A 7,435-nucleotide genomic window follows, 5' to 3' on the forward strand; every position below is an offset into this window, starting at 1 on the left:
CTCTACACTGTTGATTTCTCTCTCTCTCCTTTTTGATCCTCTCTTCTCCCTTGGTTTTGGCAACACCACTCTCTCCTGATTCTCCTTCTACCCATCTGACTCCTGGATCCTCACCCAGATCGTACCCTCTAATGGTATGTCTCCCATAGGGTTCTGACTTTGGCCTTTCTATACTACTTTTCAGCACTTCTGTACTACTTCCCCTTAGTTCCCATGGATTTAGTTACTATCTCTGTGCTGATGACTCTAAAATCTATCTCTCCTGCCCCAAACTCTGCTGATCTCCAGTCTCAAATCTCCTACTGCCTTTCTTTCAGACATCTTGAACTGGATGTCCAGTTCAAGCTCAATTATTGATGTCATTGCCTCAGGCGTCAATCATTAAGCTCAATATGCTCAAAATGGAACTTAATATTTTTTCCCCTGAGCTCCATCCTCCTCTTTCCCTTCCCTGTTACTATAGAGGGCAACACCATCCTCCCAGTCTGGGCCATTTTCTCTAGCTGTCCCCTATGCCTCTCCCTTCTCTGCTCCAACCACTCACCTCCCTGACTTCCTTTAATTCTCAACCAAAAGCTCACCTTTTATTGGAAACCTTCTTAATTCTAGTGACTTCCTTCTGTTAATTAATTTCTATTTATCCTGTATGTAGCATGCTTCACATATATATTTGTTCACCTGCTGTCCATCCACTCCCATTAAATTGTGAGCTCCTGGAGGGCAGGGACGGTTCTTTTTCTCTTTCTTTTTTTTTTTCTTTTAGGCGATTGGTGTTAAGAGACTTCCCCAGGGCCACACAGCTAGTAAGTGTCAAGTGTTTGGTCTGAGGCTAGATTTGAACTCAGGTCCTCCTGACTTCAGGGCTGGTGCTGTATCCACTGTGCCACCTAGCTGCGCCCCCCCCCCGATTTCTTTTTCTTACTTGTATCCTCGGCACTTACCCTAGTGCCTGGCATGTAGTATGTGCTTGATAAATATGTATTAACTGATGGAAGGACTGTGTTTTTACCTTTTTATATTTCCGGCTATTTACCACAGTGTCTGGAACATAATAATTGCTTAATACTTGTTGACGGACTGACTATTTGAAAGAATCCATTACCTTTGATTAAAACAGAGAACTCCTGTTGTCAAAACCATACAAACCAAATGAGAGAAAAATGAGTTGCTCTGACAGCCATGAATTATATTCAAGGAATGTAATAAAGTTAGGAGAACAATTTATATATTGTAATTTATGTTGTAAAGGATAGCAGTTTTGAGAGGCTGTAATCAACATAATGATAGATTTGGAGTTTGATATTTTTCTGCCCTTTTAAATATATATAAATCTTTGTGTCTATTAATAAATGCCAAGTTCATAATAAAAAATAGGGTTTTTTTTTAACAAAAAGAAAGGAACAACCCTCATTTTAGATGAAATTCGACCATATCTGGTGTTTTTTTTAATCAAGCATTGCTGGTCATAGCTTCTATTTTAATATGTGTGTACCCACCATGTGAAAAGAGTAAGGCAGTTTAAGAAAAAAATGAGCAGGTAAAATGTTGGTGCTTGTCAAAATCTTTGTTAAAGCATATATAAACACGTGTACACAAACACAAAAACCACAGTGGAGCCACGTGGAGAGCACAACAGAGTATCTGTACACATCTTCATCAGTCTGACCAAGGCTATGTGACCCTGGGCCTTAACCTCTGTTTGCCTTGATTCACTGGCAAAGGAAATGGCAAACATTCTAGTGTCTTTGCCAAGAAAACCCCATAGCGGGTCACAAAGAGTCAGACGTAACTGAAGAACATAACAATAGCTTTCAAAGCTGTCCTGCTTGTCTGTGCTTCTTTCTGTATTACTTCTCCTCTCTCCTTTCCATTAAAAAAAAAGTGTCAATAAGCCTCCTTCAATTCATTTCATTTCTTTTTATGCTATTCATAATGGTCAGGCCTAACTCAGGCAGGTATCCTGTCTGTTCAAGTTCAATGCTGTAGCAAAAAATCGAGGCAATTGTAGTTCATTCAACAGTTAGCAAAAGATTTACTTACCCAAAGCATTGAAAGAATATTCAGGAAGGATACTCCAACAGTTAGCCTGCGTAGATGTCTCCTTCCCTGCTCCCCCCGCCACCCACCTCCACCACAAGGCAGAGTGTGGTGACTCCTTCAGTCTTGGACTTCACCAAGGCTAAAAGGGCCCTGAATCCCTGTGTGTGATGAACTTTTATGCCCTTAGTTGACCAGGAAGCTAAAACTGATAAGATCAAAAGTTACCAGAAGTTTACTTCAAAGAAAAAGCAGCTCTAGCATTAGCCCCATGGGATAGCCTTATCTGTTTCCCTTTCAGGGGAAAAAAAAATCCTAACTTGTAAAGGAAGAGTTATTCCATGCCTATGCCTATCCCACCTCACCAACCTACCCCATCCCCCCATAAAAGAAAAACAAAGCCTTTGTGATGAACATATGTAGCATACATATTTTGGTTCACTTTCCCAGAACCAGGCTGCTACGTTGTTCTAGTAACCCAAATGGTTTTGGGAGTATGTTTTCTGTATTGCCATCAGTTCAATCTCCTGCTGGCTGTGTTCCTCAGTTCTATTTAACCACTTAACACTGAGTCGCCTTCTTCAAGGAATATTTCCATCAAAGATACAGGAAGAACAAAGTACAGATATTTCCCCAATACATCAGGGTCATACTCTCCCCTAAGCCACCGCAGCCTCTGAGGATAGCTTTTATGTAGCTCAGCTTTTACGTAATATCTTTCCCAACAAGTTCAAATCTAAAGGTGAAATTAATGCTGGATGAATCCTTGTCTCAGCTACAGCTGGGCTGAAATCCTTGAGGTCACTCCCAAAGATAATTCCTTGCTCCACAGGGCACTGATGCTACACTGGCTGTAATTCTGAACATCCTGAACACCAGAATGCCAAGGTGCCCTCTAGACCTTTTGAACTGGCAAGATTGTAGGCTCCAATCCTTTTGCCAGTTGCCATGAAGGGAGGAGTTACCAAGGAATGCTGAAGTCAAAGAAAAAAATGGCTGAATGCCTCCACAGCCAAAGAGCCCCACGTGGTTAGCCAGTTACCTATTGTCCACACATGTTCCATGATCTCTCCAAGGCACTTCTACTCCACATTATCAGACTCTTCTGGAAGCAGGTTCCCCAGCACGTCCACAAAAGAGAATACTATTATAGGCACTCTTCCCAGGTACCATTTCATAAGCATGTCAAGCAAAACAAATGTCCACATTGGCTTTTTCTGAAAGTGCATGTCTTAGAATGAATCTTGAATCCATCACCTCTCTGTCAAGATTTGGGTAAATATGTTTTGTCACCAGTCCTTTGGAATTGTGTTTTGTCATTGCATTGATCAGAATTCTTAAATCTTTCAAAATTGTTTTTCTTTATAATGATATTATGTAAATCATTCTCCTGGTTTTGATAATTTTGTCATACATTAGCTCATATATGTCTTCCTAAATTTTGCTGAAACCATCCATTCCATCATTTCTTATAGTACAATAGTATTTCATCACATTCATAATTCACAATATGTTGTCACTCCCTTAATTTCCAGGTATGTTTGGTTCTTCTTCTGCAAAAATAGCTGCGATGAGAAAGTTTATATGTATAGGTTTTTTCCCCTTACTTTGAGCTCTTTGAAGCATAGACCTAGTGGCAGCTGGCTATGAAGTTTATTGACTTTTGGGAGGCATGGTTCCAAATTGCTTTTTTAAATGGCAACCAACAGTGCATTAATGAGTAAATGGTATTTATAGATTTTTCATAAAGCCATTTAGCAGAATTCAAATTAAGCAAGATTGCAATTCAGGAATCTTTATTTCAAGGATATTCCTTTTGCTGTTAAACATAAAAGAAGTATCTTGAGAGGGAGCACAGTACACTGGATAAAGACTAGAAATTATAGAGTAGATGCTAATCTATAGTGGTCGAGGGGGTTACCTCACTGGAAGTTCTGTACACCAATTGTTAGGGGAAGGCATAAAGCCAGGACCATGTTAGGTCCTGTTTGGTATTGAGGTGAAATGAGGCACTCATAAATTATTGAACATAAAGAGGTTCACTTCCCATCTGCTATTAGAAAGCATAGCGCCTCCTAATAATACCATCACTTGAGCTCTGCCAGGCCCTTTCTGGGAAGGAGTTACCTGAGTTATCTCAGAGAAAAGGAAGCCTACCAACTGAGGTAGATAGAAGCTACTTTTCCAAGGGTGTACAGAAGGCACAAAGATGTTGAGGCCAAGGCAACTAGAAAAAGTTGTCACAGACAACTTCTAGGAAATTGGATATGTGACCTGGGCACATGAGTGCACAAAGCTGTTGATTAGCAGGATCAGACCTCTTGCCTTGAGATGGGAAAGTGCCATTTTGCCAGTTGGGGACATGTCAACAGCCAGTTGGGTTAGATATGTCCTCCATCTGAAACAAGGAGCACTTTTTTCTTTCTTTAGAGGGATCATATGCTCCTACTCACACAACATAATATCACTGTCCCAAGGTTCATGTTGGCACTGGACCAACTCTTCAACCCCTTCTATTTTTTAACATTCCAACCTGGTTGTTTAAAATATGTCTTTGGTGGGTGCTGTCATGCCCCACAAACAACTGTGCAATGGGAGACATCATTGGTCTTAACTCCAAATGAGGAGAGTCTTTGATTGTCTAGTATTGTGCTCTTTACCCCAGATCACTTGGCTAGACCCATTGCCAGTCCTCAGTATAGCTAAAGTTTATCATCACTCTATCCCTCAAGTCTCTCTCACATGCTGGCCATAAAGTTTGGAGCTCAGCTAGCCTTGATGACTGCCAAAGTCCAGTCCTTTATTCTACTCCCATAGCAGGTAGAGTCATTAGTAACCAGGTAAAATGTTATTCCTCAGGAATCAAGTCCTGATAGGTGAGGCGTCCTTTGGGCGAGCAGAGGGGACAAGGTTACAAGATCTGGACTGGATGCTTCTGTCTTTGGGCACTTGTTTGTAACAGGCATCAACATCAAAGGGACCCAGAAGCATGAATTTAAATTTATCATTTCTATATAGCAATAGAAGTTTCTTGTCACCTACTGATCTTGTTAGAGGGACTGTATTGTGTTAACCAATCCATAATAAGCAACTCTGCACAAAGGGTGGTTGGTGCTGTGACATCTGTTCAGCAGCAACATAGGCTCAGAAACAGGTGAACAAATGTTTTTCAAAAGTGTTTAGTGAGTGGCCACTTTGAGAATCGTGTAGCTTCAGAAGGCTGACAGTCACTTATTCTGGCCATCATTTAGTGCTTGCCAAAAATTCTACTCATGGGGCAGCTAGGTGGTGTAGTGTATCAAACACTGGCCTTCAAATCAGGAGAACCTGAGTTCAAATTCAGCCTGAGACACTTGACACTTACTAGCTGTGTGACCCTGGGCAAGTCACTTAACTCTGCCTCATCAAAAAAACAAAGAGACAAAAGCTCCATTTAGCTTGGTCTTTCTGTCTAAAGATCTCCAGAAATATTTTCCTTGCAAGGTCATAAGGGCCTAAGTGAAGAAACAGCTGGACAGCCTACTCTAGATCTTTCATGGCTGTGCCCTATTGGGACACTGCTTGAAAGCAGTCGAACATATAGGTAACTTCATAAATAAGTGTACTCCAAAAGTTGAAGAATCCAACAAGTCTTTGGGCTTCCTTCATAGATCATGGGGAAGCAAATGGCAATAGTTTATTCTGAACTGTGCCCAGAATCCTCTGGGTTTTCTCCACCTACTGTGTTCCCCAAAATTTGACTTAGTAGGCTAGACTCTAGAACTTTTTGGGGTTGATTTCCCACCACTTATCCCTCATGTAGGCCACCATCTAATCTAGTACTTCTGCCTCCATGACCACATCTGGTCTGATCAATGTTATGTCATCAATGTAATGGTATACATCAATGCCTTCAGCAAAGGAGGCCTCTTTCAGGTCTCTGCGCACCATAATGTGGCAGTATGAGAAAGAATAAGTAGCCCTGGGAAGGGATGGTGAAGGTTTACTGATTGGACTCTAGTGAAAGCAAATTGTTCTTGACTATTCTCCACTACAGGAATAAAGAGAAAAAAATTAAAAACCTTTGGTGAAGTCAATAACACTATGCTACTCACTGTGGGTCTTGGCTACCATATCTATGACATTGAGGAAATGAGGAAACAGCTATACTGATAGATGACTTTGATCACTGACCTATCATTGCTAAGTTGCTGAGAGCCATCTGACTTCTTCACAGGCATTATAAGTCTGGTCCAAGGGGAATTGATATAACTAAATGCTTTAGCTTCTACATTTGCTTCACTGGAGAAGAAATATCTTTTACCTTCCTGAGGACCTACTACGGTTTGGTGTTGATTGTATGGGATTATTTGGGTAACTGTAAGGGTTTTCATTTGGCCATGCCTGCAGTAACCCATATAAAGGTTCTTGAAAGGAACTGAACAGATGCTGATTCCCAAGAGTCCATGATCAACCCTTCTTTGAATTTTCTGAAGGAGATAAGGAGTACAGAAGATGCCTCAGGCTTGAGTGAGGTTGAATAACTGCTGATGCCTTGGTGCTGAATTTCCCAATACAGTGTTACTAGTACCCCAATTAGCTAAGCATCAATTGCTTTCATATCAGCCCCATGTTTTAGCAACCACACCCAAAGCTATCTCCAGCAGAGGGCAAGGTGGCATGTTCTAGGACTCATCTCCCTCCATTCCCAGAATGCCTATACATACTTACAGCAATATTTCCTCAAACCACAACTTTCTCAACCTCATACTCTAATTTCATAAAATGATCAGCCCACACCAATATTGATGCATGGCAGGAGAAGTTCATAGCTGAAGTCTGAAGCTATTCTGGTAGGGCTGCACCAGAGAGGGTAGAATATAATTGCCCACAGGTCACAAGGTTTGACCTCATTATGGGATGGGGCCCATAAGCCCAATCAATCAAACTCATTTACTTTAGGAATTTTACTCTGTCCCTTGGTAAATCCCTGTGGAGAATTGACTGTAATGGGAATTCACCTTAACAAAGGCCAAGTGACACTTTCCCATTTGGAGGCCCTATTAAATGTAGCTGATTCTGTAAAAATATGTTATCAGAGAACTTCCTCAGACTATGGAAGTCATATGTGGACAGCGAGCATTGGCTCCATTATACCAAGCCCTCAGGAGCCATTACTTCCATTGACACATCAGATTTCTCCTTGAATTTCTCCTGCAACCACCCCAACTTCTCTCTAATTGCTATTCTCCCATCTCTTGGTGCTCAATTTATTGGCTCAGATCATTTTCAGTTTTATAATGCTAGTAGATCCAAAGATTGATACAAGGAGTTTTCTCACAATTATACATTTCAAGCAAGTTGGCTCCATATTGATCAATAAGTTATTGTTTATATGTTCCTCTGGTTAGGTATAGAT

General features: G+C 41.0%; 1 protein-coding gene across 1 annotated transcript in view; it reads right to left on the minus strand.

Moving 5' to 3' along the window:
* The window catches only part of ABCG2 (ATP binding cassette subfamily G member 2 (JR blood group)), a 93,476-nt gene extending 91,345 nt beyond the window's left edge, over positions 1-2,131 (minus strand). The window contains exon 1 of the mRNA XM_020988316.2: positions 2,041-2,131. The gene's annotated coding sequence lies outside the window, so the exon portion shown is untranslated. The remainder of the gene's footprint in view (positions 1-2,040) is intronic.
* Positions 2,132-7,435: the final 5,304 nt, after the last annotated feature.

Source organism: Phascolarctos cinereus, unplaced genomic scaffold (assembly GCF_003287225.1).
Source record: "Phascolarctos cinereus isolate Bilbo 61053 unplaced genomic scaffold, phaCin_HiC Scaffold_9;HRSCAF=440, whole genome shotgun sequence".
NCBI classification, from domain to species: domain Eukaryota; kingdom Metazoa; phylum Chordata; class Mammalia; order Diprotodontia; family Phascolarctidae; genus Phascolarctos; species Phascolarctos cinereus.